The sequence below is a fragment of the Nerophis ophidion genome, linkage group LG17 (assembly GCF_033978795.1).
Source record: "Nerophis ophidion isolate RoL-2023_Sa linkage group LG17, RoL_Noph_v1.0, whole genome shotgun sequence".
Taxonomy (NCBI): domain Eukaryota; kingdom Metazoa; phylum Chordata; class Actinopteri; order Syngnathiformes; family Syngnathidae; genus Nerophis; species Nerophis ophidion.
Window position 1 is genome coordinate 23266595 of NC_084627.1, and position 20604 is coordinate 23287198.

At 39.4% G+C, this 20604-nt stretch overlaps 1 long non-coding RNA gene across 1 annotated transcript; it reads left to right on the forward strand.

Moving 5' to 3' along the window:
- Positions 1 to 7513: 7513 nt before the first annotated feature.
- On the forward strand, positions 7514 to 20353 carry LOC133536237 (uncharacterized). Its single transcript, XR_009802425.1, has 3 exons — positions 7514 to 7641; positions 15430 to 15484; positions 20096 to 20353. It is a non-coding gene; the product is annotated as an uncharacterized LOC133536237 (long non-coding RNA).
- The last annotated feature ends 251 nt before the right edge of the window (positions 20354 to 20604 follow it).

Here is a 20604-nt window from a genome sequence, read left to right on the forward strand (position 1 = left end):
GGGCCCAAGGCATGGGTAACTTACAAGTCTGTGAAGGCACTATTAATGCTGAAAGGTACGTACAGGTTTTGGAGCAACATATGTTGCCATACAAGCAATGTAATTTTCATGGACGCCCCTGCTTATTTCAGCAAGACAATGCCAAGCCATATTCTGCTCGTGTTACAACAGCCTGACTTTGTAGTAAAAGAGTGCGGGTACTAGACTAGCCTGCCTGTAGTCCAGACCTAAATCCCTTTGAAAATTTGTGGCGCATTATGAAGCGTAAAATACAACAATGGAGACCCCGGACTGTTAAACAACTGAAACTGTACAGCAAGCAAGAATGGGAAATAATTCCACCTGAAAAGGTTGAAAAATTGTTTACTGAGTGTTATTAAAAGGAAAGGCAATGTAACACAGTGGTAAAAATGTCCCTGTGCCAACTTTTTTGCAATGTGTTGCTGCCATTAAATTCTAAGTTATTGATTATTTTCAAAACAAAATTTGTTTCTCAGTTCCAACATTAAATATTGCGCCTTTACAGTGTATTAAATTGAATATAAGTTGAAAAGAATTTGCAAATCATTGTATTCTGGTTTTATTTACAATTTACACAACGTGCCAACTTCACTGGTTTTGGGTTTTGTACATATAAGTGAATGTGTTAGATTGAGACTCGAGCCCTCAAGTGTCATCCTTAATATTCCAACAAGACACATTTGGCCAGACAGTTGAATAAAACTCTTTTCTAAACAATCGCGACAGCCAAGTCAGACACTTATGACCATTTATGTTCAATATTTGCACCCAAGCCAACATTAATGCAACTTGTAAAAACAGAAAAATAACTTTTCAAGTCTGCGCTGATGTAAACAGATGATTATGTTTTATAGCAATGTTTAGTAGCATCGTAATGTTGATTTACAAGCACAGTTAACAATTTATGTTAAAACAATAGAACATTTATTTCTTTTCACAGCAAAATAGTTAAGACTGGATCAATGGTCAAGTATTGCACTCCCTTTTGCCTCAATTGCCTTGCAATTAATCCTTGCATTTTACATAATTATGGAATGGAATGAAACATTATTGTCATTACACTTAAAAATATGACAGAATTATATTTTAAGTACAAACCTAATACAGGGTAGGTAAAAAAAAAAGACAACAACGGTACAACATGGGGTGAGGAGGAGGAGAAAAAAGCAAGTCCCAAACTAAACTCTTATGAGGGGAGTGGGGAGTGCTCAGGTTGAGACCTGGAAAAAAAAGCACATATACTGTAAATATTACAAGACCAAAAATAAGCAAAAACAGGAGAGATAGGGAGAGGGAAGGGAACCATCTGCCATCGGTAAGAGGCAGAGAGAAAGATATAAAAACAATCAATCGGTTATTATTTATGTTGCTCTATCCCTAATCTTAACTTTTATGAAACTGTACCAATAGGTTAGCCAAGTTTAATATCATAGCTGAAAAAAAAGACAAAGGGGAACTGCACTTTTTTTTTTTTAGAATTTTGCCCATAGTTCACGTTCATTATGAAAGATACAACAACAAATGTATTTTTTGTTATTGCATTCTAACTCGCAAATAAACATAAATAAAAGTCTGCTTGCAGAAAGGCCAATGGGAGGTCCTGTATTCCGCCCATAAAACCAATTAAAAACACATCCAAAAAGTAGCGACAATACTCCATTTGCATTTCGTGACTTGAATATTAAGCAAGTATTAGTGATATTGTTATTATAAGTTCTAACTCAGACGCGGCGCGGGTGTGTAGCTATGTTTACATAATCAAGTGGTAAGTTGCTTCCTCGCTTTCTTTGCTCGTGAAATTTTATTATGGATCATAAATCATGCCTCTCACCTTGATAGTAGAAGGACGAGGACTTAATTCGACATGTTGGTAAACTTTGACAGCCAATTTAGGCCCGTAAATGGCGAGAACAACACAATAAGACGCTTGGTTCCATGTTCCCCCTTATCTTTGCGAGCATTATGAGTAATTTTTCATCTAAAACGGGAATATAACAAGATTCTATCAGTCGGCAGCCTAATGACAGCAGACATTACGTTTTGGTTTGCTAATCATTTATTCTAGAGTTTTACCTCTAGCTATCATAAAACCTTTAACAATTGTTCAGCAACGTTTTAAGTTACATTTTAACATGAAAAATAAGAAAATAAAAATTATATGTTTTAGATCCGGGTTGTCCAAACTTATTCTGTGTACTTACGAGTCAAAGCATGCCATTTTGATTTTTTATTTTGTAAAAAAAAAAGATGATAATGACAGACATTTTTGTCATCTTTATGGTGACTAAGCTTACTGTTAATAATATCAGCATTTCTTGTTTTTTTTATTTAATTTCATCTTTTGGGTCTTTATGAAATTTTTACTGTTATTTTTTTATTTGATTTTATTTTGACAGGCCAACAAAACTTGGGCCATTAATTTCACCCGCGCCATACTTTGAACACCTCTGTTCTAGAGCAGGGATTCTCCAACTTTTTTTTTTTTTTTTACCAAGTACCATCTCTAAAAAAAACTTGGTTCTCCAAGTACCACCATCATGACCCACATTAAAATACAGTAGCGTAGTAGGTCCAAGTGTTCATTAAAAGTAGAGATTTCCGATAATAAAAAGCATTTATCGGCCGATAAATGGTTTAAATTGTCATATCGGAAATTATCACTATCGGTTTCAAAATTATCGGTGTCTGTTTCAAAAAAGTAAAATTTATGACCTTTTTAAAACACAGCTGTGTACACGGACATAGGGAGAAGTACAGAGCGCCAATAAACTTTAAAGGCACTGCCTTTGCGTGCCCGCCCAGTCACATAATATCTACAGCTTTTCACACATACAAGTGAATCTAATGCATACTTGGTCAACAGCCATACAGGTCACACTGAGAGTGGCCGTGTAAACAACTTTAACACTGTTACAAATATGCGCCACACTGTGAACCCACACCAAACAAGAATGACAGACACATTTCGGGAGAACATCCGCTCCGTAACACAACATAAACACAACAGAACAAATACCCAGAATCCTTTGCAGCACTGACTTTTCCGGGACATGACAATATACACCCCCGCTATCCCTTACCTCCCTCCCACTTCAACGCCGCCCACCTCAACCTTCTCATGCTCTCTCACCGAGAGCATGTCCTAAATTCCAAGCTGCTGTTTTGAGGCATGTTAAAAAAAATTATGTACTTTGTGACTTCAATAATAAATATAGCAGTGCCACGTTGGCATTTTTTTCCATAACTTGAGTTGATTTATTTTGGAAAACCTTGTTACATTGTTTAATGCATCCAGCGGGGCATCACAACAAAATTAGGTATAATAATGTGTTAATTCCACGACTGTATACAGTATATCTGTATCGGTTGATATCGGTATCGGTAATTAAGAGTTGGACAATATCGGAATATCAGATATCGGCAAAAAAGTCATTATTGGACATCTCTAATTAAAAGCAAGGAAGAGGTTTTATTAAACAATTATATTTCATATTTTTGGCCACTGTAAAATAAAATATTTTGAATTTAGGAAAATAAAACACTGTAATTAATGAATCAATCAGCGAGCAAGCGTACCACTTGTGGTACACTTACCACAGTTTGAGAATTATGTTTTAGAGGATGACCTTTAGCTTTTAAAAAATCTTAACTGTATAAGTCTCGTGAGGACAATAGCTTTAAACACCCTACAAGTCTGTAAATGGTGTAGATCGGTCAAGTAAAACCAGATTATTGATCAATAATCTTCACCCCAATTTTGTCATGTTATTTCTCATTTGTTAGCACTTTCGCCTTGGGGAAGGCTGCCGCTTTTAAAGCGAAAGTAAATCAGGCAATGAAACAAGTGTGAAAAAGCTTCCCATCAACCAGTCAATGCATGAATAGCTGTTAGGTTGGAAAGGGAGTTGGAAAAGAGGGCAGTCAAGTGGCCAAATTGCAGAATTTTATTTGACTTTTTGAGTTACACATTTCAAATTTGTATTCCAAGATAGAAACAGGTTTCATTACACAATTTAAAGGGTTTAAGTAACATGTTACTGTCATACAAGTGACCCACTCGCTCTGCCTTAGCTGTGATAACAATGATCCCCCCAGCAGCAGTGCGCAAAATGCATCACCAATAAATGTTTCATAAAATGATAACTTCATTAATACTCTGTCATTTGCACTCTACAGCAGAGGTGTCAAACTCATCGCAGTAATGGCTGCTTTCAGAGGGACGCTTTTTAAAAAAATGTATTTACATTATGCATGTGAGAAATAACCTGTGATTAATCATGATTAATTGAAATCCTCTTAAATTTATTAGAATATTTTATGTATAACTTGCTTCAAAATCATAAAGAAAGGTGACAAGTATGTTAACTATTTGTTTTTATCTCACAAAAACATCAATCAATCGATCAATCAATGTTTATTTATATAGCCCTAAATCACAAGTGTCTCAAAGGGCTGCACAAGCCACAACGACATCCGCGGTACAGAGCCCACATAAGGGCAAGGAAAAACTCACCCCAGTGGGACGTCGATGTGAATGACTATTAGAAACCTTGAAGAGGGGCGCGGATGTGGGGAATCCAGGGGAAAAATTGTTTTTCAATCCAGTATATAATATAATTGGCATGATCAGATAATATTAAAGTTCAAAATATGCCTTTTTTTCCTGTCAAAATTGAAAAAACAAATGCATTTAGTAAAAAAATACAATTTAAAATAAGTATTTTATTGAATACCATTTTTTCCATGTATTTGCGGGCCACATAAAATGATGTGGCGGGCCAGAACTGGCTCACGGGCCTTGGGTTTGACACCTGTGCTCTACAGGCTCAAAATAAAATCTAGTACACAATAAAGTCTTAAAATAAATGGGACAAAGCCTTGATTAGATGGAGTGGTTCAGTGGATAAGAACAAAGAGTCGCAATCATTCTTTTAATAAAAACCTGAGTTTGATTCCATGTCAAATTGAGAAGCCAACACATTCTCTTTTATTTTTCCCCAGAAAATTTTTATCACATTTGTGCAACCAGTAGATTCATTGCAGTGCTTGGAAAAATACATTATTTGTGTTTTGAATATGTTTTGTTTTTTTGTCTAATCTAACTACACTCCTCTGCATGACATCTTAAAAATGTGCCTCATTTTCAAAGAATTTACATTGTGGTCAAAGTTGGAACTGCAACTCAACTATTTAGGCAAGGGGTCTCAAACTCACTTTACCTGGGGGCCACTGGATGCAGAGTCTGGGTGAGGCTGGGCCGCAAGAAAACATTTCTTCCAAAAAACATTTTTAAATGCCTTTATTTTTATTTTCAATACAAAATAAAACCAAAATATAAATGAGCTAAATGCGAATTGTGCACCGCAACTTTCTCTGTGCAAATAAGACGCATCGGGGTGCCTCTGTGCTCAACAAAGAAATATTGCATCTCCCACTTTTCCTGGAATTGTCTTTGCTCATAACTAACCTTTCTCTTCACTGCAGGCTTTGAAAAAGACATGTTTGGGGTTGTGGAATATATTTGTATTTAGCCGACGCACGGAGAATAATGTTATTTCCGCAATGTGTGTCGTTCGGCTTTTCCTCCTTTTAGCAACACTGTGGTCAGCAGATAATAGCCGGGAAAGTACCGGGATAACGAGTGCAAAAAATTAACTGCTTCGAAGTGTTATCCGGCGTCATATAGCAATATATGCAGTGTTCATCGTGTGAGGCAATGCAAATTAAACAAACAAAAAAAACAAATCCCGGTCTGAATTGGTCCTGGTTATCGGGGACTGTTATTACTGACGGACAGGTGTCGCGGTGCGACTGTAGCCAGGCACGTAAGAAAACCCTCGTCTCCATGGCAACGTCTGTCGCTTTCACTCATTTGCTGCTTTTCCACTAACCAGGGGTAGGCAACTGAGAACATTGAAAGAGCCATTTTGGACCCGAATAACAAAAATTGTCTCTGCCTGGAGCCAACAGGAGGGCTGGGGGGGTCTCGCCATGAAGTTTACAGTTATTGTAGCACAATTAGGCCCCGAACGGGTTAACATCACGACTAACGTGTTCACGTCCATTTCGCCCAGCGACTCTCTGTCGTGGTATCAGCGCTGGGGTCCAGTGCACCACAGTTCTGTATTGTCACTCGGTCCATCGGCGGAGTGCTTCGGAAGCTACTGGACCACTCGTCTCCTCGGCCTGGACTATTTACAGCGGCGCTGGGGGAGGGAGCGATAAAGAGAGACACACACAGTGACAGAGAGAACTTGAGAAAGAGAGCGAGCGGGCGGGCGGGCGAGCGAGCGAGGGAGGAAGAGCACGTGCGGGTCTAGTGGAAAAGCGGTAAAATGTTTCTCTGCTTGCATCGTGCAAGTGACGTCAATGTTCCGCCCTCGAGAGCCATATACCACACCGTGATTGGTAGATTCCTTTAGCTCCGCACACAACGCTGTCAAGCACCATACATATAAAACTCGCGGTCTGCAAAATAACGTCTCGCAGGTCGCAATTGGCCCGCGTGTCTGAGACCCCTGATTTAGGTTCTCTACTATGTAGTGGTTGAAGTCTTGAGTGTATTGTTCACGCACGAACCCACGTTTACAGTCAACATTGACGCAAAATTAGACTGGTTGTTACTCCCTCCAAGGTCTTAATTAAGGCTCAAGTTATTAGTTTTTCTTTAACAGACATTTATTTCAGGCCTGCCTTCTTCTCCTTAACGACGATGCCAACACAATGCCAAAATAATGCCGCCAGAACTAATGAATAAGAAAAAAAGAACTTACAATTAGTCTGACATCAAAATAAAAGAAAACACATAGATTTCCCATGCATTTTCACAAAGAATCATACCTCATTGGCCTCACAAACTTCGAGGGAATAAAGTTTCTTTTCAAGCCGAGACTCCATTAACCTCTTCTATCAAATGTTTGCTGTCTCATGCTGCTTCCTTTATTCCGTCACATATTAATTGTCCCCCCAACAATGTGACCAAACCGGAAACAAAAATATGTTCCTCTCCAATTTACATGGGTTTTGTAACAAAAATAAAGTTAACATATACTTGCACGAAATTACCAAATAAAATAAATTTTTAATCACATTGTATGTAAATACGAACTGAATATTTTTAAATTGTATTTATGTATTATAACCAACGATGAAATTATATAACATGTATTCAGTGTGCTTCTGTCAGCAACTACACTGGTACCTACGTACATTGTAAGTCATATTCACCCATTCACACACACGTTCACACACTGACGATGCATCATGTGCATGTTGGTGAAGTCTGGGGTGATGAGATGCGTGATGTCAGGCACTTTTGTACCACATTTTTTGCGTCAAATTATGGAAAAGTTCCGAATCGATCGACTTTACCGCTAACTCATCCTCTCTGTCCTTGCTGACAGTGTTAATAAAATTTGAGATCCCAGTGAAGCCGACCAGGGCCTCTATGGTTTCAAATGGCCCGAGTAAAACATCTGTATTTTTCACTTAGGTCATCTGTGCTCACTGATGGCTGAGATCTGGTCTGAACGAGGAGCCTGAAATCGCTCCCCGGAGCTTTCACGGAGGCCACGCTCGGCCCCATATTGGAGCCATTTCCTGTCTCAGGAGTGGGCAAAGGTTTGACCCCTTCTGCCCCTTTTTCTATATAAGAACACACACACATGCAAACACTCTTTTTTTTAAGACGACACCCCAAGGAGAGAAAGCTTGACGTACAGTTAAGTGAATTAGAGAATCTCTGAAAAGCCCCACACGGAGAGGCCAAATAGAATTATATTTCATGGCGTATGATAATCGAAAAGCTGGAAATGCTCCCATAGATGTTCTGTCGAAAAGGGGAGGGATCCAAATAATGGCCGTACAGCTTGTTGCAATAACCAGAAAGGAGATAGGACAAGAAGCCTATCGTTGTGTAAGGATAACCACACTATAAAAGCTTACATGTGCACAGTTCTCCATGGATGATTGCAGTGTCAACTTGAAGGTGAAACAGAAGCTCTAACATCTACCAACTCAATGAACCTGGCAGTGGAACCTATATGATTGAACACAATCTTTTCCATGGTCCAACTTGTCCAGGGTGTACACCGCCTTCTGCCTGAATGCAGCTAGGATAGGGTTGTGCAGTATACCGGTATGAGTATGATACCACGATACTAATGAATCATTTTCGGTACTATACTGCCTCTGAAAAGTACTGGTCCCGCAGGCCCCGCACCCGCGTCGTCATCACGTCATGACATTGCTGGTTTTACGAGCAGATGAGCATGTTCGGTAGCACCAATCACAGAGTACTTTCTTACAAGTATCATCCCTGCACGACGAGGAATAGCTAAATATGCTTCACTACACACCGTAGCTCACCGGCATCAAAATGTAAACAAATGCCATGGGTGGATCCACACCTGTAATGATATCAAGTACAGGCACATATCTAGTCGATACTACTATGATTACGTCAATATTTTTTGGCATAATAACATATTTAGTTTTTTTTAATGTATGTTATGTTTATAAACTCAGGAAATATGTCCCTGGACACATGAGGACTTTGAATATGACGAGAGGTGGGTAGTAACGCGCTACATTTACTCCGTTACATCTACTTGAGTAACTTTTGGGATAAATTGTACTTCTAAGAGTAGTTTTTATGCAAAATACTTTTACTTTTACTTGAGTATATTTATAGAGAAGAAACGCTACTTTTACTCCGCTCCATTTATCTGCAATCAGGTCGCTACTCGCTACTTTTTTTTTTTTTTATCGATCTGTTGATGCACGCTTTGTGTGTTTTGATTTTGTCAGACACGCATTCAAAGTAGGAACTACGCATGCTTGCATTTCACCAATCACATGCAGTCATTGGTGACGTTGGACCAATCAAACAGAGCCAGGTGGTCACGTGACCGTCACACGTAGAACCCGACATGTTGAAAAACTTATTGGGGGGTTACCATTTAGTGGTCAACTGTACGGAATATGTACTGTATTGTGCAATCTACTAATAAAAGTTTCAATCAATCAACCAATCAATCAAAAGTGTGAAGGAAAAAAGACACTTTTTTTATTTCAACCGTACTTCCCGTCAAAAGCCTAAAGACTGATCGCACAGTTCCTGTCTTCACAATAAAAGCGCCGCCCCATCGCGCCTGCGCTAACAAAATAAGAGTCTCCGAAAGCCAGCGCAAACAAACTAGCAAGCTACGGAGTTTGCTGCCAATGTATTTCTTGTAAAGTGTATAAAAACGAATATGGAAGCTGGACAAATAAGATGCCAAAAACCAACGACTTTCATGATGTATTAGACAGAAAAGAGGAACTTTTTTTCTCCTCCATTTGAAAACCGGGACGTTAGCACTATACTGTCTGATTCCAATCAATGCAAGTCATCAGAATCAGGTAATACACCAACTTATATTCTTGTCTTCATTAAAGATAGGAATCTATATGTTAAACATAAATGTATATTCATTAAAACACCTTTAACATGTAAACAAAAACGGCAAAATAAATAAGTATAAATTATATACTGTATATATAAAGGTATGTATATATTATATATATATATATATATATATATATATATATATATATATATATATGATATGTGTGTGTATGTATATATGAGGTAGATCACCTCAACATGGTCATTTATTAAGTAATTGATTAACATTGAAAAACTTATTGGGGTGTTACCATTTTGTGGTCAATTGTACGGAATATGTACTGTACTGCAATCTACTAATACAAGTTTCAATCAATCAATCAATGCCTACTGAGCCTGTGGTGCTGTTAAGTTATTGTGGCTCAATTTGCCTTAATTTTTTTTTATTTTAATGTATTATTATTTAATATATAATATTGTTTTAGTTGCTTAAGAGATATTCCTGGCTCTGAATTTGCTCATTGCTATTTTTTTGTTTTTGTGCATTATTGGTTGCCGTAATCATTTAACGAACAGGTTACTCATCAGTTACTCAGTACTTGAGTAGTTTTTTCACAACATACTTTTTACTTTTACTCAAGTAAATATTTGGGTGACTACTCCTTACTTTTACTTGAGTAATAAATCTCTAAAGTAACAGTACTCTTACTTGAGTACAATTTCTGGCTACTCTACCCACCTCTGAATATGACCAATGTATGATCCTGTAACTATCAATCAATCAATGTTTATTTATATAGCCCTAAATCACAAGTGTCTCAAAAGACAGCACAAACCACAACGACATCCTCGGTACAGAGCCCACATAAGGGCAAGGAAAAACTCACATCCAGTGTGACGTCGGTGACAGTGACAATGATGACTATGAGAAACCTTGGAGAGGACCGCAAGCAATGGATGTCGAGTGGGCCTAACATGATATTGTGAAAGTCCAGTCCATAGTGGATCCAACATAACGGTGAGAGTCCAGTCCAAAGTGGATCCATTATAGTAGCGAGAGTCCCGTCCATAGTGGAGCCTAGAAGGAAACCATCCCAATCGGAGGCGGATCAGCAGCGCAGAGATGTCCCCAACCGATACACAGGCGAGCGGTCCATCCTGGTTACCGACTCTGGACGAGAGGTCCGTCCTGGGTCCCGACCCTGGACAGCCAGTACTTCATCCATGGCCAACTACTTGGTATCGGATTGATACCCAAATTTTTGGTATCATCCAAGACTAATGTAAAGTATCAAGCAACAGAAAAATAAGTGATTATTACATTTTGAACAGAAGTTTAGACAGAACATGTTAAAAGTGAAAGTAAACAGATATTAACAGTAAATGAACAAGTATATTAATAATCACTTTTCTACCACTTCTCCTTAATAATTTTGACAAAATAATAAAATGTAAAATGACAATATGTTTCTGCCTACATCAGCAGACTAATTAGGAGCCTTTGTTTGTTTACTTAATACAAAAAGACAAGTTGTCGAGTATGTTCTCTATTTTATTTAGGGACTTAACTGCAATAAGAAACATGGCTTTATTTTGTTAAAATAAAGCCAATAATGCAATTTTTTTGTGGTACCCTTTATTTAGAAAAATACCGAAAAGCGCCGAAAAGTATTGAAATAATTTTAGTACTGGTACCAGTACCAAAATATTGGTATCGTTACAACACTAAGCTATGGTATAGGCTCCAACACCCCCGTTACCCCATGGGGTACGAGCAATTGTATTTATTTTAAAGGACATTTCAAAGTAATATCTTAACTTGGGATTGACATTTGATTAAATTTCCTTAATTGAGTATGGCAATAGCTGGCATAGGCTCCAGCAACCACCGCGACCCCGTAAGGGACATGCGGTAGAAGATGGATGGATAGAATAATTCACCATTAAAGAGGCTGTTTGCAACTTGCTGACAATTACATTTTTCAAAGCAAAAAATACAATAAGAATACCGTTGGCAAGCTTATGTTACCATTAGTGATTTAACAGCACACATTTGTTTTAAAATTGTCCATATTTTTAAATTTACTATGTTTATGTGTAATTGTTGTCTACGGCGTGCACACATACAAAAGCAGTCCATGAGAAATTTGCAGTCAAGTTGTTGTTTTGATGAAATAAACATTCAATGACAGCTAACACTAACTTGCCAAATTGCTATTACAATATTAGTTAACATCACTCAAAGCCTGCGATGAGGGGGCGACTTGTCCAGGGTGCATTCCGCCTTCCGCCTGAATGCAGCTGAGATAGGCTCCAGCGACCCCCCGCGACCCTGAACGGGACAAGAGGTAGAAATGGATGGATGGATTACCCAAAGCCAATGCACGTGTTGCGTACGGACGCAGTTACATCACTACGTCCTAGAAACCGGATGAGGGTGGGATATACTGCATAAAATACATCCATCCATTCATTTTCTACCGCTTGTCCCTCTCGGGGTCGCTGGGGAGGCTGGAACCAATCCCAGCTGTATTCGCGCAGAAGGCGGCGTACACCCTGGACAAGTCACCACCTCATCACAGGGCCAACACAGACAACATTCACACTTACATTCACACACTAGGGCCAATTTAGTGTTGCCAATCAACCAGAGGTGGGTAGAGTAGCCAGAAATTGTACTCAAGTAAGAGTACTGTTACTTTAGAGATTTATTACTCAAGTAAAAGTAAGGAGTAGTCACCCAAATATTTACTTGAGTAAAAGTAAAACGTATGTTGTGAAAAAACTACTCAAGTACTGAGTAACTGATGAGTAACCTGCTTGTTTAATGATTACAGCAACAAATAATGCACAAAAACATAAAAATAGCAATGAGCAAATTTAGAGCCAGGAATATCTCTTAAGCAACTAAAATAATAATATATATTAAATAATAATCAGTAAAATAAAAAAAAAATAAGCCACATTGAGCCACAATAACTTAATAGCACCATAGGCTCAGTAGACATTGATTGATTGATTGATTGATTGAAACTTGTATTAGTAGATTGCACAGTACAGTACATATGCCGTACAATTGATCACTAAATGGTCACACCCCAATAAGTTTTTCAACGTTAATCAATTACTTAATTAATGACCAAGTCGAGGTGATCTACCTCATGTATATATATATATATATATATATATATATATATATATATGTATATATATATATATATATATATATATATATGTATATATATGTATATATTTATTTTGCCGATTTTGTTGACATGTTAAAGGTGTTTTAATGAATATACATGCATGTTTAACACATAGATTCCTATCTTTCATGAAGACAAGAATATAAGTTGGTGTATTACCTGATTCTGATGACTTGTATTGATTAGAATCAGACAGAATTGCTGATGACTTCCACGTTTTCAAATGGAGGAGAAAAAAAGTTCCTCTTTTCTGTCTAATACCACATGAAAGTCGTTGGTTTTTGGCATCTTATTTGTCCAGCTTCCATATTCGTTTTTATACACTTTACAAGAAATACATTGGCGGCAAACTCCGTAGCTTGCTAGCTTGTTTGCGCTGGCTTTCGGGGACTCTTATTTTGTTAGCGCAGGCGCGACGGAGTGGCACTTTTATTGTGAAGACAGGAACTGTGCGATCAGTCTTTAGACTTTTGACGGGAAGTACGGTTGAAATAAGTGTCTTTTTTCCTTTACACTTTTGATTGATTGATTTGAAACTTTTATTAGTAGATTGCACAGTACAGTACATATTCCGTACAATTGACCACTAAATGGTAACACCCCAATAAGTTTTTCAACTTGTTTATGTCGGGTTTTAAGTATGACGGTCATGTGACCGCCTGGCTCTGTTTGGTTGGTCCAACGTCACCATTGACTGCATGTGATTGGTGAAACGCAGGCATGCGTATCCTACATTGAAGGTCTGTCTGACGAAGCAAAACAAACATTAACAGATCGATAAAAAAAAGTAGCGAGTAACGAGCTGAATGTAGATAAATGGAGCGGAGTAAAGGTAGCATTTCTTCTCTATAAATATACTCAAGTAAAAGTATGTTGCATAAAAACTACTCTTAGAAGTACAATTTATCTCAAAAGTTACTCAAGTAGATGTAACGGAGTAAATGTAGCGCGTTACTACCCACCTCTGCAATCAACCTATCTCCAGGTGCATGTCTTTTACTTTGGAAAATTAGCGCCATCTAGGCATCTTATGTAAATTTTGCAAACAGCCTCCTTAAAGGGGAACTGCACTTTTTTTATGAATTTTGCATATCATTCACAATCATCATGAGGGCCAAGAAAATGGATGTTTTTTGTTTGCATTTACAATTTTAAATATATGCAATCAAAAGTTTGCTTACAATGGAACCTATGATAGCTGCACAATTCTGCCTAGAAAGTCCATCCATCCATCCATTTTCTACCGCTTATTCCCTTGTGGGGTCGCGGGGGGCGCTGGCGCCTATCTCAGCTACAATCGGGCGGAAGGCAGGGTACACCCCGGACAAGTCGCCACCTCATCGTTACATACATACATTTCCATTTAGAGGAAAAATGTCCAGAAACCTCACAAAGAAACGGGCAGGGGGAAAACGACGACCAAGGGTCTTTTCGCGTAGTTCTTGCCCTTTTCAGGTCCTAATGGCTGTCAAAGTGTACCAACTTTTTGGAATACCGTCTCAGTCTTCTTCTGTCTAGGTAAAAGGCATGATTTATGATCTAGAATAAACTTACAGGGAGCTAGGAATTGAAAAAGTTGCAGACCACTCGACAATGTTATTTGATTTTAGGAGTTCATTTAAAACGTAAAGACAGTCAATGGCTCGAGAAGTTTTTTTGCAGTTAATTTATTAAATAGAGCCTGAACCAGTAGTTTAGGATACCTCTATTAGGAACCACTTGGCCACCTACTCAGTGGTCTAGTGATTAGAGTGTCCGCTATGAGATGGGTAGGTTGTGAGTTAAAACCCTGGCCGAGTCATACCAAAGACTATAAAAATGGGACCCATTTCCTCCCTGCTTGGCACTCAGCATTAAGGGTTGGATTTGGGGGTTTAATCACCAAAATGATTCCCGGGCATGGCCAGCGCTGCTGCTCACTGCTCCCCTAACCTCCCAGGGAGTGGAACAAGGGGATGGGTCAAATGCAGAGAACACATTTCACCACACCAAGTGTGTGTGTGTGTGTGTGTGTGACAATCATTGGTACTTTAACTTTAACATTTTCAATGTTCTTCTAATTTTATGAGATACTGATTTTGGGAATTCTATTGAGTTTAAACAATAATCACCAAAACTATTAGGAAATTAGGAAATACCGTCTAAAAATGTTTCGCGAAAATGACATTTTCATTGGTTTTCAACTGGATGTTTTGTGTCATCCGGTGCAAATATGTCAGAATTACCCTTTCCATGCATAGACTTTTCTAAAAGTGTCAATGGCTGGTGTCAATTTCAACTCTGCCGGCAGTGCAACGCTGAAGTGTGTTTATTTGCATTAAAACTTTTGGTGGAGCTCCAAATAGTGCTTTTGTTTTAAGACGATCCCCCTTAAGAGGTTTTACTGTAGGCCAAAGACAAGACCATCAGAAAGGTTGGATAAATTGAAACGACTGACATAGCAGACCAAATATCATCCAACCCAACATCTGCTCTGTCTCGACACAATTAAGGGAAGTGCTTGGACTTTACCCCCATTGAAGGTGACACGAATAATAAACACAACAATGAGCCAATGTGGTCCAGGTCTGAAATAAGTCCTTTTGGTGTCTCACCTGAGACAATACATGCATTAACCATCTTGCATCAGAGTCCCAGATCAGTTTTTTCTGTCTCCATGTGGATTTGACTGAATCATTTGGTCCCTGGGTTGAAAAATCATATTTATTATGGAATAAAGTTTGCAATATATTGGCAAGATTTGTATGACTTTTCAAACGATTGTTTTGTGTGTGTGAGTGTGTGATCGTCCCTTTCCTCTGTTCTCCCTCATAGGGTCTGCAGGAAGTCTTGAACAATGGGACCCCTCCTGAGGTTCTGCAAGCCGGCTGTAAGAAACACGACATATGCACGCACCCGTGTCACAGTGTTTAATGTTCGCAGGTGCACACACACTCACACGTGTCCACACACCCACATACACTTACACTATATTGCCAAAAGTTGTCGGCCACCCATCTAAATGATCAGATTCAAGTGGCCTAATCAATAAATGTAAAAAAATAAATAAATCACTTGGCTTGGCCACAGGTGTATAAAACCAAGCAGTTAGGCACAGAAATTTCTTCTACAAACATTTGTGAAAGAATGGGCCGCTCTCAGGAACTCAGTGATTTCCAGTGTGGTACTGTCATAGGATGCCATCTGTGCAACAAATCCAGTCGTGAAATTTCTGATGGACGAGTTCGGGTTTGGAGGTTGCCAGACGAACGGTACATTTCGGACTGCATTGTGCCGAGTGTGAAATCTGGTGGAGAAGGAATTATGGTGTGGGGTTGTTTTTCAGGAGTTGGGCTTCGCCCCTTAGTGAAATTAACTTTGAATGCTCCAGCATACCGAAACATTTTGGACAATTCCATGCTCCCAACCTTGTAGGAACAGTTTGGAGCGTGCCCCTTCCTCTTCCAACATGACTGTGCATCAGTGCACAAAGCAAGGTCCATAAAGACATGAATGACAGAGTCTGGTGTGGATGAACTTGACTGGCCTGCACAGAGTCCTGACCTGCATCCGGTAGAACACCTTTGCGATGAATTAGAACGAAGACTGAGAGCCAGGTCTTCTCGACCAACATCAGTGGGTGACCTCACCAATGCACTTTTGGAAGAATGGTGGAAAATTCCTATAAACACACTCCGCAACCTTGTGGACAGCCTTCCCAGAAGAGTTGAAGCTGTAATAGTTGCAAAAGGTGGACCCACATCGTATTGAACCCAATGGGTTAGGAATGGGATGGCACTTCAAGTTCATATGTGAGTCAATGCAAGTGGCCAAATACTTTTGACAATATAGTGTATAAAAACACATGATGTTTTGCACAGGTGAAGTGAAGCCATTACCTTGATAGCGAAAAAAGCAGCTGTAGCGGTTAGCGTCATGCTATCTCATTAGCACGCCAATACATATTTAAAAGTTATAGTCTTAAGAGTCAGCTACAACTAGAATAATTCTGACCAGATGACTTGTAGTTCTAACAAGCAACGCAAGAATGGGTGGAACATGATGAGGGAGCATGAAGACCTTTTGATCTGAATCACCATCTGGTTACCAAAGGGGAGCACTTGAAGGTGGCTAATGCGTGTACTCGCACTCACACACATGCACACACACCAGAGGTCATATGACCCACCCCAGCCAAACCCCACCTCCATGCCGTCTTGATTTACTATAGACCACTTGAAACCTTCCAAAGTGACCTAAACTGAAGCTGTTCAAAATTAGCCCAGAGCGGAACGTCTCACAGTCGTCTTTAATTGTTTAGATTTTCAAGGCAGTTTTCCCCTTAAAAAATAATGGAAATAGAAATAAGAATTGCAAAACATATTGACAGCATAGGCAAAGATATTCAACTGAAATGTTTTGTGGGCCACATTTCCAGAAAGCTAAGAACACAGGAGCCGGACTTCTCCTTTCTGTCATGTCTTGTGATCATGTTCTGTTTAGTTATGTTCTGTTTGTTTTTGACTCCATTAGTTCCTGTTTTTGCGCACCCTGGTTTGTTTTAATTTCCATGACAACTCATTAGTTTCAGCTGACTCATTTGTTTGAACTCCCGCACCTGTTATTAATCATGTCACTATTTAAGCCTGTCCATGCTATAGTTTGAATTGATGTTCATTGTTCATGCTGCTTTGCTCTTTTCGAGCCACAGTAAGTGTTGTTTGTTTTATGTTCGTAGTTTATGTTTAAGTATTAGTTTTGTTGCCTGCGTTAAGTTTTGTGCCTCCACTGTGAGTGCCTTTTGTTTGTAGCTTTTGAATTGAGATAAAAATCATGTATTTACCTTCACGCCGTGTCCCGTCACCTTCCTCTGCATTCCTGGAAAACAAACCCCACCACAGTCCGGGTTATGACACCTTCCCTATTAGTCTTATTTTCCATATAATGTATGTTATTTTAAAGACCTTCTGAAAAAAAAAAATGTATTGTATGTTCTTAAGAAACTGTTGAAAATGTGAGTCTCTCACAAGTTTCAATCTAAACCCGTGGGCCACCAGTGAAACAGCCCAAATGATGGAAGAGAGGACCTAAAACGGAACCTTGGACCACACCACTAGTATAAGTCAATAGGTTGAACAAATGACTACCGACTGCAATTGAAGTTAACATGCTACAGCAACACCTTAGTTACATACATCACATTATGAACATTATTGTGACTGCCAAAAAGAAGAGGACCTAAAGAAAGGGGTGCCTTGAGGAACACCTCGGTTATGCAAAACACAAGTTTGGACCCAGTGATTCTGTGTTAAGGCCAAGATCTGCCACTGTGTTTACACAGGTTCAAGTTCCTCAATACAACAGGAGCACTCAAGTCTTTTTTAGTCTCATTCCAGGGCTGCCAGTTAAATAGGCAATGTTCATCATTTTAACTGTGTTTGTGCCCAGTCTGCATTGAGACAGACTGGACATGTCACTCAAAAGTGCAGATTCTAACCATTAGAATCATTTATATAGTTTGAAAGTATCCAGTGGGCCGCGTTGAATATCTTTCTTATCATGTAAGGTGGTGATTATCATAAAAAAATGCGAGGAGGAGCATTGTACATAGTAGATTCTGTAGTATGGAAAACAGGTGTATGTGCTCGTGCAGGGATTTCAAAGTTTCAATCAATCAATCACAGTTTAATTATGTAGCTGTTTATCACAAACGTCTCAAAGTGTTGCACAAACTACAACGACATAGTCAGATCCCACACCAGGGCAACTGCCTGTGTCCGAGCTTGCTCGAGTTAGTCAATCTTGACTCGAATAGTAGTCTATATTTCTGGAAAGAGTGACGGCGCCTTATTGGTTAAGGTGAATGCCGTCCCTCCTAAGCAAGCCCGGTTTGCCCCGGAAAGAGGGCCAGTTATCAATAAACGTAGGTCCCTGTTCGCTACAAAAAACAGCTAGCCACTTGTTAAGCGAGACTAATCTGCTATATCTCTCATTATTGCCTATCACTCGATGCCGAGACAACTTTCTTGCGAGTTTACAAATCAGAGCTAAAAAAATAGAAGATTAAAATAAAATAAAAAAATCGGTCTTAGCCTAGGCCCTGGAGTGGGGGTGCAGGCCAAGGGAAAAAAAAAACAACAGCTCATAGCCATAGTACACATCCCTCTTCCATGTGTGTAAGAGGGAAACATCAAACATCAAAGAACACAGAGGACATTAAAGACATTAAAGCAGCAGATACAAGCAGACACTTCTACATACAGCTATGAATAAAAAGTAAAATAAACATATCCACTGTGGTGGCCTCTGCGGTGTTCCACGCCATCGTCTGCTGGGGAGGAGGGAGCATGGCCAGAGACAGAAGCAGACCCAACAAGGCAACCAAGACAGCCGACTCCACTCTCGGTCAGTGTCCAGTCCGCATGGATGAGCGAGGATACGTCCAAGGTGACTGAGGTGTCCGACACCTGCTCACCCAGTCAAGACACCGCGAAGCCTCTCCGTCCCAGTAGCTCAGTGCTAGCTCCACAGTCCTGTCCCCTCATCCGCATCTCCTCCAGTACATCCAAACAGACTCTGGTGTAGCAGAGACCCTGCAGCTGGTCTCCAAGGCCAAAAGGCTCCCGGGAGGCAAGATCCAGAAGTCCACAAAAAAAGCACCACAGAGGTCACGAAAGTGCCACCGCTTGTCACACAGTCCCAAAGGGTCCCGGACCAAAATGCAAAAAAATATAATACCACATGAAAACAAGAGGGAAACACAAAAGGATGACACAAGAGCACAGAGCTCCTGTCTACAGCAGCCACTACAGCAGCGCCATCTTGGAAAAAAAAAAAGACTTGCTGTCTTTGGAGCAGTATTAGCAGCGTGAAGGAGCAGACGCCTTCGAAACTTAGTTGCCTGTGACCGCGACTAGCTTAGCTTCGTTACTTAAGCAGCTAGCTAGCTGAGAGAGAGGTGGTCAGACAGACAGTGAGTGCTTTGTAAGTTTGATAAGACTACTAAATATGTTTGATGAGGAATAAAGAACGCTGTGAAACAATTAGAAGCACACAGATAGAAAGAAAGATAGTAGCTTTTTCACAGCAGCGAGCAACAGCAGACTTTTTCCAGACGTGACTGAGTGGATTATTTGCGCTCTTTTTGTTTCTATAATGCAAGGTGGCTGTTATATAGTGCACAATATGTAGTATTTATTACTACCGGTATTTTTTAAATTTTTTATTACGTTTTACTTCTGTTATTGTATGTAAAAACCTGCACTGCAACAACATTGGTTTCCCCAGTGTGTGATGAAGTCTGGCTGTCTTTCTATCCATCTATCAATCCATCCGTCCATCCGTCCTTCCGGCCATCCATCTTTACATACATGCTACTTGCAGCCTCCCGTGTCATTCCTTCTTGTTTCATTGCCCTCCCGCCTGCTCTGAGGTCGATAAAATAAATACTCATGTTTTTATTTGTCCACAACATTTGACATAGGCCTCTTTTTGTCAACAGACGCCAGTAAGAAGTTGGATTAAACGCAAAACTCAAGACGAAAAAGACGGCGCTGTTGTGACATTACTGCTTGGTTTGAGAAAACATAAGACAAGCAAGGATAAAGTTTTATTTTATTTATTTATTTTTTGTTTTCTAATGATGGCATGTGGACAATAGCACTGACAAGTGACATGCAGTGATATAAACGCTGGTAAATGCAAATTATTTTGATGCTGCATTGTGCTCTACACAAGGTTAGGCACGGTACCTGTATGTACGGTGAATCTATATACTAAAAAAATTAAATGTAAATAATAATAATAACGGTGGTGATGTTTGTATGCAAGACATATATTTAACAGTTATTTTGAAAATATAAATTATGATACTTTTGGAGAAGCTCGGGTGTGGAGGGTTTCATCTGCATGGAAAGGATCCGTCTCCACACATAACTTGTTTGCCGACATACTCAGAATGTTGGTAATTAAAACGTGACTGTGGAGTAAAATGGACACCAAAGCATATCC